The 26,403-nt window shown below is 36.1% G+C and overlaps 1 protein-coding gene and 1 long non-coding RNA gene across 2 annotated transcripts in view; one reads left to right on the top strand and one right to left on the bottom strand.

Annotated features, from left to right (window-relative positions):
* LOC130456303 (uncharacterized) overlaps positions 1-8,337 on the top strand; it is a 29,666-nt gene extending 21,329 nt beyond the window's left edge. Inside the window, exon 2 of the long non-coding RNA XR_008914945.1 lies at positions 7,799-8,337. This is a non-coding gene — a long non-coding RNA (uncharacterized LOC130456303). The remainder of the gene's footprint in view (positions 1-7,798) is intronic.
* LOC103095430 (galactocerebrosidase-like) overlaps positions 1-26,403 on the bottom strand; it is a 235,621-nt gene that overhangs the window by 182,217 nt on the left and 27,001 nt on the right. The gene's annotated exons all lie outside the window — the stretch shown is intronic.

Genomic DNA, 26,403 nt, shown 5'->3' with positions numbered 1-26,403 from the left:
TAATTTTTCATTTAAAAAAATGAGGGAGTTTTGTAAATTTCCTCTTTAGCTACTATATAAGAAGATATTAAAGAAGCTACATTCAGTAAAACCTGAGTGCATATACTAGGAAAACTAATTTAAGTGGATAGAATAGTAGAGGTGATATTGTTATGCTAAACATTTTAGCATCTCTAATAGCAATAAAAATGGTAAGTTAGCTTTATATGAAGGGGTATTTATTCATTTTCCTTTAACAAGTGCCATGTTTATCTTGCATATGAATCACTAACAGAACCAGTTACCATAACTTAATTGAAAATGATTTCTTTTTAATTATTACAAAACACTTTTATAGCATTTTATGTACTGGAAATGTCTTCTGAGAGATACTTATTCCCCTTTTCTACATAAGAGAAACTAAATCATAGGTTGTATTAACAGAATGCCAAAGCAACTGAATGAAGAATAGGAAAAAAACACCCATTAATCATACAGATATGTTTCATTTGTCTACTACAATTTCATTGAATTAGAGGATCATAGATTTAGAGCTAGAAGAGATCTCAAAGACTATCTCATTTTGCAGATGAAAAACGAAGGTCCAGAGAAATTGCTTGTTTTGCCCAAAGTCACACAAATCTAAGTATTAAAGGTAAGATTCAAACATAGGTTCACTAGATTATTTACACATGTGTGGAACTGACCATTTTATGGTTTTATTTACAGAACTGACACTAAAGACTAAGTTTTATTACTGCTTTACTACTTCACTTGAAGGACTATGGGGTCTTTCTATACAACTTATAGATAAAACCTCTTATTTGGGTGGTCTATTTCACTCTTAGGGTCAAATGAGATAATTTCAATTCATAATATTTGTAAAGTGTTTAGCAAAGTGCCTGGCATATAGAAGGTACTTAATCATATTGTCCCATTAAGATGTGAGTTCCTTGAAAGAAGAGATTATCTTATTTTTCCATTTGTATAATCAGTGCTTAGCATAATTTTTAAATGTAGGAAATACTTTTTAATTGCTTTTTTATACATCTATCCAGCAATCCAAAACTTTAGCATCAGCCAGAATAGCAACATATACTAATCTACTTATAGGTTTTTCATAAAAGATGCAATTAACATAACATGCTATAACTTACCTGGCCCTTTCTTCTTTATGTCACCCACACTTTTGAATCTTCAGAATTTGTGGCATTCCTAAGTCCTCAGCATGATAGCACTAGAATAATTTAATTTAGTGTTTCTGGAGCCACGCCCCCACCCCAAATACATGTCCTATTTTATACTGTGAATCTATCCCCTCTATCAGGAAGAAGACACTTTGCTTCATAATCTATCTTTTGAAATCATGATTGATCACACTGGTGAATAATGTTTTTTAAGAACCATCTGTAAATAATATTAAATCTGAATTATCCAAAGTGGTATCCAGTAAATCATTAAGAGTTTTATCAACAATGGACACTAAAGAAGTATTATTGTGTAACAGTTCTTAGGAATCTGGCAAATAGGGGATCAAACTTCCAAGATTAAGAACCCCATAGTGTTTTAATGTGATATGTTTATTATTCAATAGGTTTATCTTATATCTTGTAATCTTTTGATCAGTAATCTGACTTGTCTAAAGCTATCACTTAATTAATTCTAACTTTCCACAACTAGTCTACTGACTCACTTGGAAAATGGAAACTTTTATTTTACACTTTGCATTCTGTGCTGATTATAGGAATATGTCACAAAAAGAAAGCAGGGAAATGATCTTTAATTGTCCTTATGTTTCTTTTAAGGACACAGAGTGAGTGGATCAACATGGTCTGACTTCATGCACAGGTCAGAGCTATTACTGTCTTATGTCACTCAGGATCACTAGACTCAGAATCCAGAATCAGAAAGGACCCATCTGAGTTGAGCTACTAGAGTACTTTTCCAACTGTTATAGGACATTTACTTTTCCTCTGAGTACCTCATTGCTCTCTCGTGCATGATAGATCAATCATCAGATAGCCACACCTGAGTTCCAAGTTCACAGTAATATTAGGTGTGATTCCCATAAATCTTTTATCATAAATGGCAAAAATCTACTTATTACAATTCAGAGAAAACTTTTTTCTCAGTGGTCCAATTTCATTCTCTTGAATTCCATAATCCAAACAAGCTTTCTGTTTACTCATTTTAATGGCTTCTAAAAATCTCATTTCCAGTTTATTTAAAGGTGTTCTTTTATTTAACTTCCCTATACAGTAAATGCAAATTCTGTATATTCTTCATAATTTATCTAGTTGCCTACAGTGGTCTTCAAAAAATTCTCTTTATGTTATCATAAATCTAATAAAAATAGTTTTTCAGTATCAATTACAACACATGCACTTCTTTCTGAGAATACTCAGAGCATAATATTTGTTCCTCCTTGGTAAGAGGGAGACATGAAAAGTCAGTTGCTTTAAAAAAAAACTCACTGAATCTCTAAATATTCACTTCTTTCCCCCTCCAACCTCTCCTTAAAATAGAATCATATTCAATATTTTCTTTCTGTTGACTTCATAGGTTTGATATGCTTGTACACCCTACATGTCTATCTTCTGGCTCTCATAAAGAGACCTCATATTCTAATAAACATCGCCTATACCTTGTATCTTTCACATACTTATTTGACAGTCCCCTTTACCCCAATGGAACTTACTTTTATTTAGCAATATTCAAACTAGCTTAAATAAGACATACAGATTAGACAATATGGGAAATCCTGCAACACATCAATGGAAATCAGAAACTATTCCTCCTGATTCACCCCTGCACACCTTTCTAAATTCCTGGAGTGATCCTAATTTGCCTAAGGAGAATTGGATGACCAAGAAAGAAGCTAGAAAGCTTTGTAAAGCATGGATGGACATATCTTTTACTTGACCAAAATATGGATCCTTTGACTTCAAGGTCATAAAAGATTTGAAGTTAGCCATTAAAAACAAAGATTCCAAAGATTATAAAAACTGGTGTTTATGAGATTATCATGTTGATAAATCAACCATTCCCTCCAATGAGGAAACCTTTATTTCTTTGGAACCAAACAATTCTAGCTTCACTCCCTCAGTGAAATCTAGCAGGAAATATGCTCTATCATCCCACCTGGCCTGTGAGGTTTCTCATCATACTGGCCCAAACCAGTATGGACTTGAACCCCTCAGCTCCTCTCTCTGTCAGACCTCACTCATCCCCTACTTCTCCCATCACCTTTCCCCCAATCTACCTCTCTATCCTCCTTTACCCACCCATCTCCCCTATTTCCACCTGTATCATCCATACTTCAATCCTTTTCTGTACCCTCCTTCCCACCCAACTTACTATGACTCCTCTAGACCTTATGCATACTACTCCTCTCCACCCTGTACCTGGTCCTATGCCCATTCTTCTCCACCCTGCCTCCAACTACTCCCCCATTCCTCTCCACCATGCAACCAGCCCTTCCCCTGATCCTTTTGCTCTGCCTCCCCACCTGCTGACCAGCTCCATTGAACCACTCCACCCTCATCTCCTACTAGCCTCACTACAACCCATTCCATTGAACTTCAGAACAGAGGCCAAGCAATAGTTACCACAGATGATACTAGCTGTCCAAACTGGCCTACCATGGAGCTTGAAGACTTAAAAAGAGTGGCAGTTTATGCTTCTGAGGGGCATAAGGAAAAGAAGGAGAACACTGATTTAGTGGAAGCATTAAGGAAGGAAATAAAGGCATTGACTGCTAAACAGGGTGAGAAGGATAAATGGAATGCTACTTTAATAGAGACATTGAGGGAGGAAATAAAAGAATTAACTGTAACAGTTATAAAGGTAAAGCAAGGAAAGATCATATCTCTCTTACAAGAATCCACAAAGTAACCACTAACATGTTATTTTTGTGGGAAAGTGGGTAATGTAATTATGATTATAAGAAGAGAAATCAGGAAAATAGGAATAGAAATTTCAGGAATAGTAATATTTATAGGAGGAATAGTTATTCAAATGAGGCTAATCAAAACTCACACCCAAACATCTGTACTCAGTTCAGGAACTCCCCTCAGTATGGGGGACCCCAGAGGTGTGGACACAGGAATTTGGATGACTGATGGTACTTGGGAGGGGAAGTAACCGCAAAGAGACTAGAGGTGAATTTTAAGCCTTTTCAGACCTCATTGCCTCATTGATGTTAACTGTTTCAATCTGCTACCCTCCCCAGAATGAAGAAGTCTCTGTAACTCAATTCTAAATACAAAATGTATGTAATTTACTGTCAACTACTTCATAAGCTATCAAAATTGAAATATTCTGTTACATTATCTTTATTTGTACCTCCCCTATGACTATGATTATACTGAAGAATATCTTTGTAAAAAGCCCATAAGCAACATTTTCTTCCTTTTTTGCCTTTGTTAACTGTCACATAGAGCTGATGGATGGACTCCATGACATTGGTTTCAAACTGCATACAAGTTTTGGGAATTTAATTGTCTAATAATTTAAATTTATTTTACTGAGTCTTCAGAAGTGATTTTTGATATCTGGGAGAATCCCTACCTCTGATCATTTATTTGCCTGCCTCTTAGTTGTTTGTAATAAGAGGTAAGGGTCTATTTGTAGTTGAAGTTGAGTGCAATGGCATTGTTGTATTTTCCCAACTCTGCATTTATTATAAATGTAATAGATGACATATCTGAAGTGATTCTCTCTTTTTAGTCTTGGGCTCCACATGAAAATGGGTGAGACATATTGGAGACAGTTCTGTTATACTGTTACAGTCTCATACCAAGAGGGAGTGAGGTGCCCAAGTGGTTAAATTACTCTGTGATGTGTTGTGATCTCATCAAGTAGGTGGGAATGATTTTTCCTATGAAGCCTTAAGCTTAGAAAATGATTTATTATATTTGTATCTTTTCATCAACTGTATAGAGGTTTTTCTGTGTTTCTCTCCCACCAAATTTTGGAATTATGGTAATAATAGACTTTGTTAAAAATTGACTTTGCCAAGGTTGAAAGAGTGCCTAAATCTGTAGAACTTGTGACAAATATTCATGATTTCAGAGGTTTTTACATGTCACACAACAAGTCATGTGAATCCTAATGATAGTAGGTTTGTTTGCTATTGTCATTAATGGACTCATAATTTTGTGGATTTTGCTACTTTTTAGAATCTGTATTAGTTGTACTACTGTTGTTAAAAGGTTTTTTCCTGGTGAAAAAAAAATTATGTACACTCACACTGTGAATCCTGGCCAAGTTAAGAGTGATATAAATTTCACTTTTGAGTGAGCACCTTTTGTGTTTTGCCTCTGCTTGGCTAACACATTGTCACATGAAATGTGAACTGTGAAACTGTATTTTTTAAAATTATTTTTTCTCTTTCTGATTGTAATAGAATATTTGATTATTTTCTTCCTTTCTTCCTAATCTTGGTGATACTTGAAGTACATGAAATCAGTATTAATGTTTTATTACTTGAAGATGAAAGTTTACAATATAAGTTTACAGTATCTATTAGCCCTAGTAATATGCACACCCATAAGGCTTTCAACTACGGAAACCTGCCATTTATTGATAAATGTTATGGGACTGTGTTAAAAGATTATGTCTGATTTCAGGAGAAGGAAACAAAAGAGCCAATATACAGTGCCAAGTAGCATGAGGTCAAAACAGACCAAACCCAGTCCAGGGAGGATTGTTGAACTTCTATGCCAATACGAAAGGACTTGAACCTAATGTGCAAATCGAGGACTCCCTTGAACCACACTCCATGTGCAATACTTTGAGTCAAGTACCTCAGGTTGGCTATCATCCTGGCTCACCCTATCTCTGACAGTGATGGTAAAATCAGACCAGGAAATGATTTTCCCATTTCCTGCTGAAACATAGTCCTTTCTCTCTTATAGTTTGGCAATTTTCTGTAGTCCTGGCTGCAAATGGGTAAAGTGCTATATTGCTGCTATTGTCCTACAGGCTTGTGGAACAGAAGTCACTTTAATATACCCTTGTTGTGATTCAAGAACCTGTTACAGAATTTTCATTCTCAGAATTTTCATACATGTAAGATTTTTATTTTATTTTTTATAATTTCTGTATTATTATTTTTGTACAGAATTTATTTTTTACTCTTTTATTTGGGATTTTTTTGGGTGGTTTCTCATTGTTTTTCTTTTGACAATTATTTCATATACCTCATAACTCAGTCATGTATCGAGGTGTTATTCTGGTGTTTGTCAACACTCTCTTTAGCAGGAATTTTGCCATTATCCTAGAACTCTAAAGGTTGAATTTTTTTCGGAGAAATTTCAGGAAAAGAAGCTTACCAACACCTGGAATCAAGAAAGCAGATCCTTTTGGAAAAGGTGCTGTAAAGATGCCTGAAGAAGCCACACACTGCATCAAAAGATGCAGATTGAACTTTGGGATATAATGAACTGAAATGAAGGGAAGGGGTTTGAACATACTTATTCTGAATGCAAACTCTTATGCCAAAGGGAACCACTCCCTAATTGGCATTTTGTCAATGTGTCTATCAATCAGTTTTTGTATTTTACTCTCATTTCTAAGTATTGTAACTCCCTCTTAGCTAAATGCAATATTGCACGTATTTTTAGCTAAAAGTTATTTAGAGTTATAAAATAGATATATTTAAATGATCCATTGGGGAGATGGGTCTCCCAAAGGATCACAGGGGGATTGTGTCAAAGAAGATTATCACCCCTCCTTACTGATTAGCTTTATCTGTCCATCAAACATTCCTGAGATAACACAGTTGTACCAGGTTTGCATCTGTGTATGTTTTATACATCAGTAAAAGTCAAGACTTTGGGCTTAAGAGAGGGAGAATTGGGCTAGAACCAAGAAGAGAATGAAGAAGGAAGAAGTTGGGAACTGGGCAGGCAGGTGAAAGGGAAGAAGGAAGAGCTATGCAGGCTAAGGACCATGTGGTCAGGTTACTTATAGGAATGATTGTCTACCCTTCCTAATAAACTTTATTAAATATATATCTGGGTAGAAATATTATTTCAACTCTTACAATCTATGGGGTGCAAATTGCTTATAGAGAAATAGTATTTTGATGAGACACAGTCTCTGCACACATGAAGGTTATAGTCTGTTATAATTCTGTCATTCAGTTGTGTCTGACTCTTCAAGACACTGGGGACCACACTGTCCCTGGGAGGATTTCTTGCAAAAGGTGCTGAACTGGTTTTCCACTTCCTTTTCTAGTGGATTAAGGCAAACAGAGATAAAGTGACTTGCCCAAGTTCACAGAGTTAGTGAGAGGATGAGGCCAGGTTTGAACTTAGGTCTTTCTGATTCTGGAGCCAATGCTGTATCCACTCTGCCACTTAGCTACCTCTTAAACCATTGTCTAGTAGCAGAATAGTACACACACACACACACACACACACACACACACACACACACACACACACACACATCACATCACATCACATACACATGAATAATTATACTAAATAATAACATTAGTGAAGGTGAAATTCAAAAGTGAAGAAAATTCTAATAGAATGAACAGGTAGAGTTGAGGAACAGAGCTTTCTGGAGAAAATATGTTTTAGTTTGAGTATATTTCAGCTGGGTTTTCAGAGACAGGTAGGTATATAAATGTAAAGAGAGGCAGAATTCTAAGAACTAGGAGGTGACTGAACAAAAGCACAGAGGAAAGAAAGACTAAATCACATCCTGGGCTCATGTTCTAGGGAGGTCCTGGGTGAAGGAAAGACATCAATTACAACCTTGACTTGGTCCTTCTTCCTTTTCCTCTTCTATTATCTTTTGCTAGAAAGAGATCTTTGAAGATTCGAAGGTTTTAAAAGTTATTGGATATGAAGTCTTTCATCAGTTTCCCAGGCAAATCCCAGATCAACTGAAAGAAGAGTCTAAATTGGGAGCCAGGGAAGAATGTCACAGGTTCACAGCTCCACAAGGAAGCCATCAAAGAAATGATATGTCCTAAGAGAACTTCTTGAGTACTCCATGAATAGTCAAAAGGAATCATAGAGATCAGGAACTCTGAGTGACCCCTTGCCAAAATTGTTCTCTAAGACTGAGTTCTCTTTCTCCTGGATCTTGTATTGTTTAGTGGGTCATTTGTTCTTATTGTACAACTTTAGAAAATATCCCTATCTAGATGATACTAAATGGATAATCTATAGGGAAAAGCATATTAGTGGGGACAGCCGGTATTAGAGAATGATCTTTCTCCAACTCCTCAGGGATACCCCTAGTATGTAGAAAGACTTATGCATAGCCTTACTCAAGGACTCAATTTATTCATATTAGTGGGATTTGAATAAGCATTATTAAGAGATTATTTGGTTACATATTGATGCCTCTGTCTCATTCTTTTTTCATCTTTGTCACTCTCCATTAATCGTCCTCATCTAAAACACCTTCTACAATAAACCCCCAAAAGACAACTCCCAGGAATGTAATTGCCAAATTCCAAAGCTATCAAACAAAAGAAAAAATCCTACAGGAAGCCAGAAAAAGACAATTTAGATATAAAGGAATGCCAATCAGGGTCACACAAGACCTTGCAAGTTCTACTCTGAATGATAGTAAGGCATGGAACATGATCTTCAGAAAGGCAAGAGAGCTGGGTCTCCAACCAAGAATCAGCTACCCAGCAAAACTGACTATATACTTCCAAGGGAAAGTTTGGGCATTCAACAAAATAGAAGACTTCCAACTTTTTGCAAAGAAAAGACCAGAGCTCTGTGGAAAGTTTGATACCAAAAAACAAAGAGCAAGGAATACCTGAAAAGGTAAATATTAAGGAAAGGGGAAAAATGTTATCTTCTTCTTTTACTCAAACTCTCTTCTATAAGGACTACATTTATATCAATCTATGTATACTAACATGTGGGGAAAATGTAATGTATAAATAGGGGTAAAGAAAGACCAAATAGAATAATCGTTCTCACACAAAGATTCACATGGGAAGGGGAAGGGAAGAAAACTCCTATAAGAAGGAGAGGAAGAGGGGGGGGGTTACTTAAACCTCAATCTCAGGGAAATCAACTCTGAGAGGGAAAAACATCCAGATCCATTGGGATCTTGAATTCTATCTTACCCAACAAGGGTAAGGAGAAGGGAAAACCAAAGGGGGGGGGGGAGAGGAAGAACAAAAAGGGAGGGGAAGAGAGGGGGGAGGGGGAGAGAAGAAAAAGGGAGGGACTAAAAAGGGAAACATCAAGGGAGGGGACAAAGGGGACTGATTCAAAGTAAATCACTGGACTAAAAGATAGAGCCAAAGAAGAAAAGTTTAGAATTAGGGAAGGCAATCAAAATGCCAGGGAGTCCACAAATGACAATCATAACTTTGAATGTGAATGGGATGAACTCACCCATAAAACGTAAACGAATAGCAGAATGGATTAGAATCCAAAACCCTACCATATGTTGTCTTCAAGAAACACACATGAGGCGGGTTGACACCCACAAGGTCAGAATTAAAGGATGGAGTAAGACCTTCTGTGCCTCAACTGATAGAAAGAAGGCAGGAGTGGTAATCATGATATCTGATAAAGCCAATGCAAAAATAGACCTGATCAAAAGGGATAGGGAAGGTAATTATATTTTATTAAAAGGGACTCTAGACAATGAGGAATATCATTAATCAACATGTATGCACCAAATAATATAGCACCCAAATTTCTAATGGAGAAACTAGGAGAATTGAAGGAAGAAATAGACAATAAAACCATACTAGTGGGAGACTTAAACCAACCATTATCAAATTTAGATAAATCAAATAAAAAAAATAAATAAGAAAGAGTTAAAAGAAGTGAATGAAAACTTAGAAAAATTAGAATTAATAGACATATGGAGAAAAATAAATAGGGATAAAAAGGAATACACCTTCTTCTCAGCACCACATGGCACATTCACAAAAATTGACCATACATTAGGTCACAGAAACATAGCACACAAATGCAAAAAAGCAGAAATAATGAATGCAGCCTTCTCAGATCACAAGGCAATAAAAATAATGATTAGTAATGGTACATGGAAAACCAAATCTAAAACCAATTGGAAATTAAACAATATGATACTCCAAAATCGTTTAGTTAGGGAAGAAATCATAGAAACAATTAAAAATTTCATTGAGGAAAATGACAATGGTGAAACATCCTTTCAAACCTTTTGGGATGCAGCCAAAGTGGTAATCAGAGGTAAATTCATATCCCTGAACGCTTATATTAACAAACAAGGGAGAGCAGAGATCAATCAATTGGAAATGCAAATGAAAAAACTCAAAAGTGATCAAATTAAAAACCCCCAGCAGAAAACCAAACTAGAAATCCTAAAAATTAAGGGAGAAATTAATAAAATCGAAAGTGATAGAACTATTGATTTAATAAATAAGACAAGAAGCTGGTACTTTGAAAACAAACAAACAAAATAGACAAAGTACTGGTCAATCTAATTAAAAAAAGGAAGGAAGAAAAGCAAATTCACAGCATTAAAGATGAAAAGGGGGACAGCACCTCCGATGAAGATGAAATTAAGGCAATCATTAGAAATTACTTTGCCCAATTATATGGCAATAAATACACCAATTTAGGAGAAATGGATGAATATATACAAAAATACAAACTGCCTAGACTAACAGATGAGGAAATAGAATTCTTAAATAATCCCATATCAGAAATTGAAATCCAACAAGCCATCAAAGAACTTCCTAAGAAAAAATCCCCAGGGCCTGATGGATTCACCTGTGAATTCTATCAAACATTCAGAGAACAGTTAATCCCAATACTATACAAACTATTTGACATAATAAGCAAAGAGGGAGTTCTACCAAACTCCTTTTACGACACAAACATGGTACTGATTCCAAAACCAGGCAGGTTAAAAACAGAGAAAGAAAACTATAGGCCAATCTCCCTAATGAATATAGATGCAAAAATCTTAAATAGGATACTAGCATAAAGACTCCAGCAAGTGATCAGAAGGATCATTCACCATGATCAAGTAGGATTCATACCAGGGATGCAGGGCTGGTTCAACATTAGGAAAACCATCCACATAATTGACCACATCAACAAGCAAACTAGCAAGAACCACATGATTATCTCAATAGATGCAGAAAAAGCCTTTGATAAAATACAACACCCATTCCTATTAAAAACACTAGAAAGCATAGGAATAGAAGGGTCATTCCTAAAAATAATAAACAGTATATATCTAAAACCATCAGCTAATATCATCTGCAATGGGGATAAACTAGGTGCATTCCCAATAAGATCAGGAGTGAAACAAGGATGCCCATTATCACCTCTACTATTTGACATTGTACTAGAAACACTAGCAGTAGCAATTAGAGAAGATAAAGGAATTGAAGGCATCAAAATAGGCAAGGAGGAGACCAAGTTATCACTCTTTGCAGATGACATGATGGTCTACTTAAAGAATCCTAGAGATTCAACCAAAAAGCTAATTGAAATAATCAACAACTTTAGCAAAGTTGCAGGATACAAAATAAACCCACATAAATCATCAACTTTTCTATATATCTCCAATACAGCTCAGCAGCAATAACTAGAAAGAGAAATCCCATTCAAAATCACCTTAGACAAAATAAAATACCTAGGAATCTACCTCCCAAGACAAACACAGGAACTATATGAACACAACTACAAAACACTCGCCACACAACTAAAACTAGACTTGAACAAATGGAAAAACCATAACTGCTCATGGATAGGATGAGCCAATATAATAAAAATGACCATCCTACCCAAACTTATTTATCTATTTAGTGCCATACCCATTGAACTACCAAAATACTTCTTCACTGATTTAGAAAAAACCATAACAAAGTTCATTTGGAAGAACAAAAGGTCAAGGATATCCAGGGAAATAATGAAAAAAAAACACATATGATGGGGGCCTTGCAGTCCCTGACCTAAAACTATATTACAAAGCAGCAGTCATCAAAACAATTTGGTACTGGCTAAGAAACAGAAAGGAAGATCAGTGGAATAGACTGGGGGAAAGCGACCTCAGCAAGACAGTATACGATAAACCCAAAGATCCCAGCTTTCGGGACAAAAATCCACTATTCGATAAAAACTGCTGGGAAAATTGGAAGACAGTGTGGGAGAGACTAGGAATAGATCAACACCTCACACCTTACACCAAGATAAATTCAAAATGGGTGAGTGACTTAAACATAAAGAAGGAAACCATAAGTAAATTGGGTAAACACAGAATAGTATACATGTCAGACCTTTGGGAGGGGAAAGGCTTTAAAACCAAGCAAGATATAGAAAGAATCACAAAATGTAAAATAAATAATTTTGACTACATCAAACTAAAAAGCTTTTGTACAAACAAAACCAATATAACAAAAATCAGAAGGGAAACAACAAATTGGGAAAAAAATCTTCATAGAAACCTCTGACAAAGGTTTAATTACTCATATTTATAATGAGCTAAATCAATTGTACAAAAAATCAAGCCATTCTCCAATTGATAAATGGGCAAGGGAAATGGATAGGCAGTTCTCAGATAAAGAAATCAAAACTATTAACAAGCACATGAAGAAGTGTTCTAAATCTCTTATAATCAGAGAGATGCAACTCAAAACAACTCTGAGGTATCGCCTCACACCTAGCAGATTGGCTAACATAACAGCAAAGGAAAGTAATGAATGCTGGAGGGGATGTGGCAAAGTAGGGACATTAATTCATTGCTGGTGGAGCTGTGAACTGATCCAACCATTCTGGAGGGCAATTTGGAACTATGCCCAAAGGGCGACAAAAGAATATCTACCCCTTGACCCAGCCATAGCACTGCTGGTTCTGTACCCCAAAGAGATAATGGACACAAAGACTTTTACAAAAATATTCATAGCTGCGCTGTTTGTGGTGGCCCAAAACTGGAAAACGAGGGGATGCCCATCAATTGGGGAATGGCTGAACAAACTGTGGTATATGTTGGTGATGGAATACTATTGTGCTAAAAGGAATAATAAGGTGGAGGAGTTCCATGGAGACTGGAACAACCTCCAGGAAGTGATGCAGAGTGAGAGGAGCAGAACCAGCAGAACATTGTACACAGAGACTAATACACTGTGGTATAATCGAACGTAATGGACTTCTCCATTAGTGGCAGTGTAATGTCCCTGAACAACTTGCAGGGATCCAGGAGAAAAAAACACCATTCATAAGCAAAGGATAAACTATGGGAGTGGAAACACCGAGAAAAAGCAATTGCCTGAATACAGAGGTTGAGGGGACATGACAGAGGATAGACTCTAAATGAACACTCTAATGCAAATACTATCAACAAAGCAATGGGTTCAAATCAAGAAAACATCTAATGCCCAGTGGACTTACACGTTGGATATGGGGGTGGGGGGGGAGGAAAAGAAAATGATCTATGTCTAACGAATAATGCTTGGAAATGATCAAATAAAATATATTAAAAAAAAGATATTGATATTTGGTTGTAACTTTAGTATGTTTATACATGTAAGAGTAATACTTATGGAATTAAAATAATAGTTCAAAAATCATTTAGAAAAAATTATATTTCTGTCCATTTCTTCTTCTCCCCCTTCACTCTTTATTTCCTCATTGTTCATTTTCTTCCTCTCTCCCTGTCCTCTAATTTCTCTACCTCACCTCTCTTCTAGGGGCCTCCTTTCTCACACCACTCTACTTTATCCTCGTTAACACTAGAATTGAGTTCTATCTCTTTAAGGTGAGAAAGAAGGAAAAGTAAAAATATTTTTGAGCAATTTAATTTAGGCCTTTAAGTTTATTCTCTTTAGTATTTATTATAACACAAGTTTTAAAAGGGAAGTGAATAGGAGGAAGTGGGATCCAGAGTAGCATAGGGTCACTCTAGTTCTTCAGTTTGACCCTACTTTGCCAAATGACTCAGCAAAATGGATTATCTCCTTCTTACTGTATTTTCCTCCTTCTTCCCATCCTTTTTGTTTTATAATTTTTGACTGTAGAATTTCTAACAGGACATGTACAAGGCTATTGGGAGTTGAGAAAATCTAGGAAAAAAACTCTTCTATTTTGCTGGTAGATTCTCTAGCTCTACTCTCATGCTGTCCTTTTGTGAATGAAGGCAAAAAGACTGATTATACCAGCAAAACAAATCAATATGGTAAATGTGTATAAAATATATGCCTAATTCCAAATCTCTTGTCCAACATCTTTTTCTGAATGGCAGGGAGTATGATTTCTCATGAGCCTTCAAACATAATGATTAAGTAAAGGCAATAATAATGAAAATAATAAACAATAGCTAGTTATTATATAGAACATTAATATTTGTAAAGTACCATACATATATATTTTCATTTGATCCTCACAAAAATCCTGGATACTCAATAATATTATCACTCCTATTTTACAGAAGAAGAAATTAAAATAGATAAAGGTTACTGACTCATCTGGAATTACTCTGTAATGATCCTCTGTAATGATAATTGTGACATAGGGGTAATTAACTTAGTTAGAAATGCAGTGTAGTAAGATAGAGAGTTTAAAAAAGGAATTTGAGGTTCCTAGGATGCTTTAGGAGATTTCTTAGAACCCTAATGAGGTCAGAGATAGAGAATTTTGGATGGTTTACAACATCTAAATCTGATCTAAAATTGAAGAGCTATTTGGATTAGAGAACAGGAGAGCTTATTGAGCTCAGAATTCCTCTGGGCCCACCAGAGAACAGTTGCTTGGAGAAACAACTTCCAATTCAGATGATCAGAGTTGATCTTTGGCCAAAGGGAAAGAAGGATCTCTATAAAGTTAAGTTAATATTTTGTTTTTGGAAATAGGTTTAATAAGATAGAATTATAATTTAATTAGTCAGTGTAGATATAAGAAAGATTTCCATTTGGTAATTTGACTTGAAAAAATATGACTACCAGGCAGTTGTAGAATTTCCGTTTCAGACCAGATATCAAAAAACTTATTTATTGTAAATAATAATATATATAATATATATATATATATATATATATATATATATATATATATATATATATATATATATATAAAGGGTAAGTAAAAGGAAAGAAAAGGAAAGTAAGTACTTATAAAGAATTTCTACAACTGCCTGGCAGCCATATTTTTTCAATGGTCAAATTTTGAGAATATGTTCACACCAGATACAAAACACAAACACCATATCACATCAAAATGTTAGGAATTCTAGGTAGTGTAAAATTGAGATTTGAACTCTGGACTTCAATCCCCACAAGTCCTTGCTTCACTTCCCCAAAATCCTTTGTAATCTCAAGAAATGCTGAGGTGGGCGAGATCGAGAAGGTACTTAAGCTGATTGCAAAGCCTTTTGAGCTCCTCTCTTTTTGGACCTCCTTTTTGGAGCAGACGTGGCTCTTTCCATAATGTAGGTGAGGTCTTGTCTAGGCCTCCCTGGCCTAGGCACGGTTTCCTTATCCTGTATTTTCTTTTAATCCTTAACTTTTAACAAACCCCTAAAATATAATACTCCTTGCAGAGAGAAAATAATTTCTACCTGCCTCAGTTTACAGTTTGGCAACCTAATGGGAAAAAAAACTGTCAATCTTCTGATTTCTTTTCTGATCTTTAGTTCAGCTTTTAATATCTAGTACCTAGAAATTTTTTTTGAGCCACATCTCTCTGGTCAAGGTGATTTTTTTTACCCTCGCAAAGCTGCTGCTCGATCCAGACTTGTTGCTGTTGCGTTTGCCGCCCACCCCACCCCACCCGGCTCAGCCGCTTTTGCCTGGGGGCATTCAGCCCCTGATCCAGACCTGATTCAACCAAGATTGCAATCACCTGGTTCCCGATCTCCTGGCCCTTTGGCCCTGCCTGCCTGTTTCTGCACCCCAGACCCATGAGCGCGACCCCAGCCAGCTCATCACCCAGATCCTCTGAGCAGATTCACTCATCGCTCAGGACTCTTTTCGACCAGCTGGTAACAGTATTGGCCACGTGGGTGGAGGGGAGAGACAAGAGGAAAAGGAGAACAGGTAATTTTCCCTTAGGCTAAGCCTCTGAGTGGATGGGGGTATTGACTCCACATGGGTGGTCTGGGCTCCACGTGGACTGGGGCAGGAGGAGGTATCATATCAGGGGAGAGAGAAAAAGGGAGAGAGAAGAAACAGATTTTTCAAACAGAAACTTAATAGCAATGGGCTGTTTAAAAGGGAACCTTTTGACTGTTCTGGTAATTTCATTGACTTCACCTGCCTGTCAGGGAGCAGACAGCCCAAAGATTCAACTTTAACTTTGAAGGAGAAAATGGGTGGCTCAGCGAACTGAGAGCCAGGCCTACAAACATGCGGTCCTGGGTTAAAATCTGGCCTCAGATTCTTCCCAGCTGTGGGGTGCTGGACGAGTCCCTTAACCCCCATTGCCTAGCCCTTACCACTCTGACTTCTGACAATAGACATTTAAATGGATAAATCCCCAAGGAACTTTGAAGAGACTAAAGGCTATATTCTAAGGAATTTCAGACTCCAATGGTTTATACAAATCTCTGTATTCTATAGCATTTTTCCTGATTGTTTTGTTATGGTTTAACTTTGTGATTTTAAGTTCATATATTACTGGATTCAATATTATTATGTTATACTGAAGGTGGATTGAATTTATTTTGAATGTACCGAATTTTACAATTCTGTTGCTTTTCCCCTATAACTATTGAACAAATATTATTGTAATTAAGCCCATATAAAAAAAAAAAACAGCCTTTCTATTTTGACTTTGTAAATTATCACATAGAGGGACTTTAGAACTGGTTACAATTGTATAACAGCCTTTGGAAAAATTAATGTGCTAAATATCTCAAATGATTTTAAGGGTTTTTTAAATATGATTTTTGGAATTTTTTTTTAACAATCTCTGGTTATTTTTACCTGCCCCTACCACGAGGTAAGGCCCATTCTAGTAGCTGAAGTGAAATACATTTTATAAACCCCAACCTTCCCGCATTTCTAAATATGTGAATGGAAGTTGGGCAGTTAATCTCAGGGAATGTACCCCTAAAAAGCCTCCAAAAGGAGCATCCCTTAATTTATACTCTTCAGCTCACTATTTTACTTCCACCAGAATGTTATTTCTTGATTATGTTCTTAACGCAAAATGAGTTTTACTTTGTTTAAAAAAATATGTTTAAATACCAAGGTTGAAAGATTTGCTATGATTGTAAAAATTGTGACAAATATCCATCAATTCATAGATTTTAAAATGCCATGCAGCAACTTATGTGAAATATGATAGCTTGTTTGTTTGCTATTGTAATTAATTGGGCTATTAAGAATTTTGGGGATATTGATACCTTGTTCAATTCATTTGCCTTCTACTCACAATAGATCATGGCCAGATATTAAGAGGAAATGGATCTCATTTTTGGTGAGAAAGCCTTGCATTTTATATTTTCTTAGATGACACAGTGTGTCAATGATTATAAGCTACATTTTTGAATTTTTTAAAGCTCTTTTATTATTATATTTTTCTTGCATGTGCAATATACTTTTCAGTATTTTTTATTTTTTCCTCTCCTATTTTATATTTCAAGCACATGTCACCAGCATTAAGATTTTCTTTAACTTTTTGACTTTTCAGTACTATAAGTTTGAAATACATTTGTCAGAGAATGCCCTAAAAAGCTTGTGACTATAAAAATGATGCCACTAATTATTTAAATAAATTATGGGACTTTGCTTAATGATTCTGTCTGATTCCAGGACAAGATATACATAAAAGAACCATTGCTCAGAGCCAAAGAAAAGCCAATCCAGGATGGATTGATGTACTTCTAGGCCAATACAAAGGTCTTGAACCTAGTGTGAAGATTCGAAGTTACTGTGTTTATCACTGCTAGACGTAGGCTTTCCTTGTGTCCACACTCACTCTGAAGATACTCATAGAGGAGTATCCCCAAAACTTGGCTACTACTTGGCTTCTATAATCTGGTCCCCTTTTCTGCCTTCCATAGTGTTCTACCTTTCTGTAGTCCTGGCTACTGACTGGGTAAATGCATCATTGCTTAGATCATTTTAATTGGGCCCTGATCCAAGGACCTGTTAAAGATTTATTTTTCTTTTTACTTAGAATTTTTACACATAAGACTTTGCTAGTCTATATTTTCATCCAGAAATTTTTTTCTTTTTTTATTTGGATTTTTCTGATATCTTTTTAATATCTCTTACCAATTGATTCATATACCTCATATCTGAGCCATGCATCCTTAAGTGATCCTGTTTTGTCAATCACCCTCTTAACAGGGGGATATAAAAAAATATCATTATTTAAATTGCAAAGTTTAAATTCCTTTTGAGAAGAATTTTAGGTAAAGAAGATGCTACCTCTCTGAACCCAGAAACTGAACTGTTGGAGAAGACATAATGAAGATGCCTCCAGACCACAAGTTGCACAAAATTGAACTTTGGGTGTGGTTGATTGAACATTTATTTGTATGTATACTTTCATGCCAAAGGGGACTGCCCCCTAACTGGCTTTTTGTCAATGTGTTCAGCAATTATTGGGTTTTTTTTTCTTATCCTCAAATTATTGTAATCTTTAAGTTGATTATGTTTTTATGATCCTTTGGGGAAGGACTTCTTCCCAGAGGATCAAATAGGGGAATGTAAAATTGAGATTTGAACTCTGGACTTCAATCCCCCCCAAATCCTTGCTCCACTTCCCCAAAATCCTTTGTAATCTCAAGAAATTCTGAGGTGGGCGAGATCGAGAAGGTACTTAAGCTGATTGCAAAGCCTTTTGAGCTCCTCTCTTTTTGGACTTCCGTTTTGGAGCAGACATGGCTCTTCCATAATGTAGGTGAGGTCTTGTCTAGGCCTCCCTGGCCTAGGCACGGTTTCCTTATCCTGTATTTTATTTTAATCCTTAACTTTTAACAAACCCCTAAAAATATAATACTCTTTGCAGAGAGAAACTAATTTCTACCTGCCTTGGTCTCCCCTAAATTTTAATCTTTACAGTAGCAATACAGATATTTTGTATTTACAATTGGGGGAAATTTTAAATTCTGCAAACAGACTGCCTTCTTTTCTGTATTTCTGTATATATGTGTATATATGTATTATAATGTTAAAATATGCTATGTTACATTACCAAAATCTATATTTTTCCATCAATCACTTGATCCTCTTCATTGAAAATGAAGTCCTCTGTTGTCTCCAGATCCTTCTCTTCTATGGGAATCTCCTCTTCCACAAGAATGGTTCTCTCCTTACTGGTCTTTTCTGACTGCAAACTCAGTTTGACTGATGGAAGCCTCAGCTTTCTGCTTCACCTCTATTTCCCAACTCTTTCTTCTTTCTTCTTCATCTTCTTCATCATCTTCGTCTTCTTCTTTGTATTCTTGTTCTCCTCCTCCTCCTCCTCCTCCTCCTTCTCCTCCTTCTCCTCCTTCTCCTTCTCCTCCTTCTCCTCCTTCTCCTCCTTCTCCTTCTTCTTCTCCTTCTTCTTCTCCTTCTTCTTCTCCTTCTTCCTCTTCTTCTCTTCTCTTCTTCTTCTTCTTCTTCTTCTTCTTCTTCTTCTTCTTCTTCTTCTTCTTCTTCTTCTTCTTCTTTTCTTCTTCTTCTTCTTCTTCTTTCTTCTTCTTCTTCTTTCTTCTTCTCTTCTTCTTCTCCTCTTCTTCTTCTTCTTCTTCTTCTTCTTCTTCTTCTTCTTCTTCTTCTTCTTCTTCTTCTTCTTCTTCTTCTTCTTCTTCTTCTTCTCTTCTTCTTCTTCTTCTTCTTCTTCTTCTTCTTCTTCTTCTTCTTCTTCTTCTTCTTCTTCTTCTTCTTCTTCTTCTTCTTCTTCTTCTTCTTCTTCTCTTCTTCTTCTTCTTCTTCTTCTTCTTCTTCTTCTTCTTCTTCTTCTTCTTCTTCTTCTCTTCTTCTTCTTCTTCTTCTTCTTCTCTTCTCCTCTACTATTTCCACACTCTCATCATAAGTTCTATGAGTTGATTTTACATGAGAACAATGGAATGAAGAATCTCTTCCTAATTCACTGATGAAGGTGAAATTTTAATACAATAGTATAAGGAACAACCCAGCTTTTTTGTGTAGCTGATGTTTTGGCAAAATTCTTCACATACCATATCACCTGGTTGAAAATTATGGAGAGAATAATCCAATGGACCAGATTGGATCAAAACTCCCATGTTATACAACTCTCTAAGCCTTTGCTATAAGGCAATTAAATACAAAGAAGTTTGACAATCCCTCCCCACCCCAAGAAAGATGTATAAACAGCCTTACAAATTTTTGCTTTCAATGGAGAATCATCAAATAGCATTTCATAAGATGATACATGCAAATCTGCTCCAGGTCTTGTATGTAGGAAAACCAAAGCTATGGGAAGAAGATCTGGCCATTTTAGATGAGTTTCAAAACAAATCTTCTGCACCATAGTCTTGAGTTCCCTGTTCAAGTGCTCCATTTGTACTGAACCTTGTGAATTAAAAGGAATATGATACTTTGGTGTTATTCCCAGATTCTCATATACTCTTTTCAGAATATCTTGAGTAAAATGAGATCCTCTGTGAGTCCATGGTAATTGGAACACCAAATCTAGGAACAATTTTCCTAAGGAACACTTTTACCACAAAACTAGCTATATTTATAGTAGATGGAAACACTTCAGGCCACTTTGTTAATTAATCTACAACTACAAGCAAAACTTGTATCTTCCAGATTTTGGAATGCTTATATAATCTATTTGCAAACTCTGGAATAGGCAGTATGCCAGAGGCATACCACCTAAACCTTTCATTCTGAATGCACCTTGATTAAACTTTTGGCAAATAGAACAGCTTCTACAGATCTTATTTGCAACAGTACTTATTCCTGTGTTACACACAATCTCTTAACAGAATCCACAACAGTTTGGGTACCAAAATGACCTTTTTTATATATGGATAGAAACAAGTGGGAGTAAAAATCTTTTGTTAAGAGTGGTTTCCCAATATCTACAACCCATAAACCATATTCTTTCCTAGCTCCAAATTTCACCTTCTATGTTTGAATCTCTGAGTCTACATAAGCTTGTTGTAAATTAACAGAATCAATGGTGTAAAGATTTATTACATACACTGGAACATTTTGGGTCGCATAATTTGCAGTTACATCAGCTCTATGATTTCTTTTAGACACCGAGTCTCTACCAAAAGTATGGTTCTGCAATAAATTAAAGCCAGCTGTTTGGGCTTTTGGATAGCATTTAGTAACTCAGTTATTATTTCTGCATGTGCATTTGGTTTTCCTGAGTAATAAAACCATGCTGTTTCCAGATTTTCCCTCTTGCATGACACATTGAAAAAGCATACCGAGAATCTGTATAGATATTTGCACTTTTACCATCAGCTAGGAGACAGGCTTGCTCTAATACCACTAGCTCTGCTCCCTGAGCCCTAATATTTCCAGGCAATAAGCCAAACCATAGAGTCTTAAAGCCTGTGACCACTGTAGCAGCCATATATTGAACGCTATTACACAAATATGAAGAACCATAAGTGTACAAAATCAAGTTTGGATTTTCAATAGGAGTGTCTTTCAAATCCATCCTAGGCATATCCACCAAATCCAACCACTTCCACACACTCATGTAATGGCCCACCATGTTTTGATAGGTCAGGAAGAAGTATAGCAGGATTTAATACACTGCACCTCTTTAAGTGGATATTCTCACTACCCAAGACAATAATTTCATACTTAGAAATTCATTGATCTCTCTAAGCTTGAGTACGAAATTTTCTCATTAGTGCTTTTATTTGATGTGAACAGTATACAATCAATGGACATCCCAAAACTAAATCAGCTGACTTCTGGACTAACACAGCAGCAGCAGTTACCCCATGCAGACAAGGTATAATGCCTGTAGCTATGGAATCTAGCTGACAATTATAATGCCCAATAGGACTATAACTTTATCACAAATTCTGTGTTAATACCCCAAAAGCAATTCCCTTGGTCTCTTTAACAAATAATTTGAATGGCTTTGCATGATTTGGGATACCCAAAGCAGGAGCAGACAAAAATGATTTCCTTAAACTTAGCAAGAGCTTGCTGATGTTCAAGCTTAAGTTTCAGAGGTTCAGGTTCTGTGTTGCTGGTCAAACCAGTTAGACACTGGGTTATCTGGCTGTAACCAGATATCCATTGTCTACAAATCCCAGTTGTTCCAAAAATAGCTCTGAGCTACTTTGTAGTTTTTGAAAAGGTCAATTTCTGAATATCAGCTATACTTTTCTATGTGATACTCATTGAACTCTCTGATAACACAAAAGACAGATATTGCACTCTAGGCAAAACCCACTTTTATTTTACCTTGGAAATCTTATACCCACACATATACAATTCCAACAAAAGAATCCTACTCTCCAAAAGACACAAATTTGTATTTGGGGACACAAGGAGGACATTGTCCATAAAATATACCAGTTTTCTCTCTTTGAATGTTATAGTTTTAAGGTCTCTATTTAAAATTTGTGAAAATTGACTCAGGGAATCTGAGATTCCTTGAGGCAAACAAGTCCAGGTCCATTTTGTCTTTTTCTAAGTAAAAGCAAAGATCTTTTGGGAATTCTCATGAATGGGAATAAAGAAAAAAGCTGAGCATAAGTCTACCACAATGAAATATCTTGCCTGACTTGGAATGGAAGAAATTATAGAAGCTGGACTTGGTACAATAGGATGAGTTTTTATTACATAATCACTGACAGCCCTTAAATCCTGGATAAAACAATACACAGGTATGCCATTCTCATCTAGGTTAGGCTTTTTAATAGGAAGAGAAAAAAGTACTAAATTCTGAGAAGCAAGGTATTATGATCCCTTTTTGGATTAGGGATTCTATTATTGGTCTTATCCCCTCAATTGCTTCTTTAGTCAAGGGATATTGAGGTACACAAAGAAATGATCCTCCCTTAGTCCTCACCCTGACAGTAGTAACATATTTTTAAAATCCCACATCTGTAGAAGACTTTGACTAGAGATCCTTAGGGATGTCATCAGGTATTGGATAAACTGAGCCTGATTCACCTCACTGAATCTAAGAAAAACATTGGAAAGGCTTTCAAAGATTCCTATGGAAGCTGTAATGAAACCTCACCAGTAGGAGTACAGTGGGTCATTGCCCTCAGTTTACACAACAAATCCCTTCCTAAGAGATTCATTGGGCAACCTGGCACACAAAGAAAGGCATGCTCTACAGTTAATGAATCTGAAGAAACCATTTTTGGTTGCAATTTAGCTACTATTTTTCATCTTCCAGTAGCTCCCACTATTTCCATTGTACAAATAGCTTTACAGTTTTCAGGAAGAGTTGGTAACACTGAATTGCTTGCACCAGTATCAACAAGAAGATTTTAAATCTGGTCTCAAATATTCACAGAAATGTGGTTCCATGCTGTTTGGTGCTTAGAATGTTTCCAACACTGAATCTAATGCAGTGACATCAGTGCAAAGCTCAGTCATCTCCTGTCCATCCAAACACATATCTGTTTGAATTGCATGATTTTGCCAGAATTTTACATCTTTATCACATTCCTCAGATTTAACACTACTCTCAATGGTCCCCTAAACTTCTACATCAGTTCCATTGTTCACATTTACAATCATATTTTCTTTATCTACTTTACATTTTCCATTATTACACAATCATTAAAATTTTCAGCTATTAGTACATCACAATTTTCTTGTTCTCCCATTCACATTATTTTCAACACATACAATATCCATAACCATAAATCCATATTCAAATGATTTATTTAACACTGGAGAATTCTGGGTAAACCTTCATAAGGAACAGTTACCCTTGTTCTAATCCCCCTTATGATTACTAACTACTTGGCTAAATTTAGGTCTGGCTCCAGAGTTTATCCACTCTTGCATAGTATTTAGGTCAGGGGCTTGCATCCCCTGACAATAAGCATTGGGAAAACCATTTGCACTAACCTGTCCTTGATATCTATTTCTATTATTTAAATTGTTATTATTCCAGCCATTAGAATTCTGTCTCTATCCATTTTTAAATTCATTTACTCAATTCAGTTGTCTAGATAATTGTCCCCTGTACCAACAATCCCTTACAAAATGTCCCAAACAATTGCACAAATAATATCTAGGAGCTTCAGAAATTCTTTCCCTAGGAACATATTGATTTTTAGGCTGAACTGATCTCAGTGCAGCTATTGCTTTAATTTCCTTGATCTCACTATCTTTTATTTTTTAATTTGCTTCCTGTAATTGTTTTTTTTTAATCTTCAATAATACTAGCTTTTTCATCCATACTTTTTATCAGCCAGATAAACATAGCAAGTTTTTCTCTTAAGATCTTCCAGATTTAAAGTTTCCCAGTCAAGGCAGTTATTTCTAAAAAAAAAATTCTTTACCACACTACATGCAATCTTTAAAAACAATCTTCTTATGTGTGCAATTGTCTCCTCAGATATTGCATCAAGCCCTTATTGTGTTTCAGCAGTATTCATCAGTTTATTCAGGAATGCTGAGGGTGACTCCCCAATCTCTTGATTAATACACTCAAATTTCAACCAGCTGTCAGGTCTTTTTGCATTTATCTTCATTATTTCTATAATGGACTGTCTTGCTTGTATTAAAATTCTTTAATTATGCACTGAATTTAATTCAAATTCCTCAAAATCTTATGACATTGCTGTTAATGCAGGATTATTACAGGTTTCTTCTATAAACTGCTCCCTCTTTCTTCTAGTTAGTAGTTCTTCCATCAGAAGTGCAAAATCAGGGTCAAATATTTTGATAGCACACTTAAATTCACTAATTACATGATGGAGTTCATAAAAAAATCTAGAGGTTCTTCTCTTAATTGAATCTAATTCTGCAGATAAAAATTGTTTCTGAGATTTTAAATGAATATCATGTTGTCTGGAGAAACATAGGGTAGGTCTCATAAAAGAAACAAAAAAGTAGGTTTTGTATCTAGTGCCTTAGTTTCCCTTTCAAGCCTGGTAAGATTTTTCAATGTTCTAGCCTCCTCCTCTAGTTGTTTACCAATAGGAATAATAGCATTGCCATTAGCAAGATCATTACCGTAACATTTCTCCATATTATTGATTTTTGTTTGCAATAATATGGCCAGTTGTTTTAACTCCAGGTCTCTAAACAGAATAGAAAGTTGCCTTGATCTTAGTTGCAACAACCACAAAAATCCATTTAAATTTGTACAAAAAAACAATCATTAACACAACCAGTGGTATATAGGAACACACTCTGCATTTCAATTTCATTACTGGTTTAAACATATCACAACCCCAAATCAGATAACATCATTCAGGAATAACATTAAAAAATGTGGTATTAACATAGAGCACTTCCATTATCCACATAAGTATTACAAGAGTTAAACAGAAATAATCAGGGAACAAGATCTTATGCAAAAATATCTCCATGAAGTTTCCAGTCACTTTGAAACTACAAATTGTATGATTGGGAGGGGGGGGAGGGTTGGGGGGGGAGAAACTGCTTTCAAAGTTCTATCCTGGTACTGGGTTGATGGACAGCTCCCCTCCAGCCACTACTGTCAGAATTCTGCAGTCTGCTACTTTGAGTGACAGCCCTCCTGCAGAATTCCATAGCCTGACAGCACAAGATTCTCTCCTCACTGTCTCTCAAAGCACTAATACCAGACTTTGGAGATCCACTCAGGCCTTCCCAAAAACTAAAATCAGGTTCAGACTTTCTGGTTCCACCAAAACGGTAATAGAGTAGTATTAGGGATGGGATCTGATGGATAGATTTGGGCCAATATCAGATTTATAACTGGTTTGGGAAGACCAACAGAAACCCAATCCAGGCAGAGCCTAGACTGAGACTGAGACCAATGCACACAGACAACAAACCACATTAACTGGGAGTGTATTTTATTAAATAAGGGAAAGATTGAGAGAGTAAGGGGAAATCTTATCACTGAGATTACTAACCAAAGTAACCTAAAATCTAATGCCTTCACATGAAGGATCTTCTTAGAGTAAACTTCCTACACTATCTCCTTGATATGCTAAGCTGTAAACCCAGACCCTGTACACCTACTCTACCCCAAGCCTCTTGGTGTTAAGGTAGATACTGGCAAATACCAGATCAGTCAGGGATCCAGGGGAAGATCCCAAGTCCAGATGGACCTGAATCTCAGCTTAAAACCAGCCTCAGATGACATAGGACAGAGACAGCTTCTTCAGATCTTCTTCAGAACATATAGCACACAACCAGCAACACAGCAGCAACACAGAATTGGGTCAAACTCTTAGGACATGGCAGTCTCACCCTCCAGGATCAAATCCAGAAAGAGACATCCAGACTAACAGTCCCTGAAGTTTTTTCCAGCCTAACCCCCCTTTCCAAGATTCCAGAATTCTCTCTTCTGCTAGTCTCATGCCACTGTG

The sequence above is a fragment of the Monodelphis domestica genome, chromosome 1, assembly GCF_027887165.1.
Source record: "Monodelphis domestica isolate mMonDom1 chromosome 1, mMonDom1.pri, whole genome shotgun sequence".
Classification (NCBI taxonomy): domain Eukaryota; kingdom Metazoa; phylum Chordata; class Mammalia; order Didelphimorphia; family Didelphidae; genus Monodelphis; species Monodelphis domestica.
This window is presented reverse-complemented; position numbering and strand designations above follow the sequence as displayed.